The sequence below is a fragment of the Pygoscelis adeliae genome, unplaced genomic scaffold, assembly GCF_000699105.1.
Source record: "Pygoscelis adeliae isolate BGI_AS28 unplaced genomic scaffold, ASM69910v1 Scaffold188, whole genome shotgun sequence".
NCBI lineage: Eukaryota > Metazoa > Chordata > Aves > Sphenisciformes > Spheniscidae > Pygoscelis > Pygoscelis adeliae.
In genome coordinates this window covers 793,148-794,643 of record NW_008825304.1, presented here as the reverse complement: position 1 = coordinate 794,643, position 1,496 = coordinate 793,148, and the positions used below count along the sequence as shown (strand labels likewise).

General features: G+C 45.5%; 1 protein-coding gene across 1 annotated transcript in view; it reads left to right on the top strand.

Moving 5' to 3' along the window:
* The window catches only part of CFAP61 (cilia and flagella associated protein 61), a 108,550-nt gene that overhangs the window by 10,936 nt on the left and 96,118 nt on the right, over positions 1-1,496 (top strand).

Sequence of the window (1,496 nt, the reverse complement as noted above, 5' to 3'; positions counted from 1 at the left end):
CGGCCGGCAGCCGCCCGCGGCGGGAGCGCGGAGGAGCCGGCCCCGCGGCCTCTGGAAAGCTCCCGTTGGGGTGCCGACGGGTTCACGGTACGGCTTCTGCACCTAAGGGGCTGCGGCCCTAGAGAGCAGCAGCAGATCTTCCTGCTTTTTAAACTGCCCGTCGCAGCTATACGTGAGGAAAGAGAGTCTTGAAAGTCTTTTTAAAAGGGTCAAACTGGGAGTGTTAGAAGTGTTATAACCAAGATGATGCGTACGCCAAAGGGGAGGGTGCAGACTGCCATTTGCAGAACATGCAGGTGATGGGCTCACACTGACTCTCCCAAGGCAGTTGTCCGTCACAGGTTAGTCTCCTGAGCGCTCTGTGACTGAAGGATGCAACCTGTTGTTTCAAAGGAGCCGACTGTGGTGGTCTCTTTCAGTAAGCATAAACGTATTCCTGTGTTTGATGAAGTGCGTTGTTTACTCTTCCTGATTTAATTCCTTCATGCTGTAGGGCTCGCCTTTCTCCTGGTGTGTTTGTATATGTGATAACTGAGATAACCAAAAGCATGTTCAGTAGCAGCCTACTTACGGCCCTGAGGAGAAAGGGTTGTCTTAACTCCACAGTCCAGTAGTAAAAGTCATTCCTTCTGACAGCCCATCACAGCCCCACTTTTCTGACTGCTTTTTTAGCGATGGAGTTGTTGGTTGGACCACTTAATTCATGCATTTTTCAGATAGATAAATAAAGAAGTGGTTTCACCTTCTTATTGAAAACAGTTCTGTGTTAGAGCTGGTTTGCCATTGGCCTTTATGCCATGGTCGCAGCACATACGACTAATGAATTCCTTCACTGCGTTGGTAAAAGCACTGAAACGTCTTGTGAAGACTTACATTGATCCAGGTTAAGAATTAACTTTTTTTTTCAAGTGCTTAATGGGAAAGATTTTCCTAATTAAATAAAAATCCATGCAGTACAGGGCCTATATGAGTCTAACGCTGAAACTTGGACTGATTGGAAATCGGCTCAGGCAGCTTTTGCGCCAGCAGCACGAAGAACAGACTGGAGTAGTAGAGGCAGTTTAAGTCTTGATGCGGCAGGTTCCCACCTATGCAGAAAGCCTTTCATGAGGCAGAGGGATGGAATAATTGCACTTTGGCCTTTGTATCTTTTTCAATGGAGGAGCATTAACTTGACCTTACAAAGGCATAATGGCTCGATTTCTGCCAGGTGACTCCCACACTGCTGTGTGTAATAACAGTAATCTAGCCAATACTCAGCACTGTTTCTCCCATACAGGAAAGCACTAGTTTCTTTTTTCCTTTTTTTTTTCTTTTTTTTTTTTTAAAAAGAACTGATTTTCTAAATTGCACTGGTGTTGCTTTTTTGAGATCTCTGCCAACTCTAACCAACTAATGATTGGGCTCACTGAATATAATTATTTTAAATGAGGCCTAAAGCCCAGGTCCACCTGGCCTGAGATGCCTTAGGCAAGAGAATTTTGAAATGGACTGCC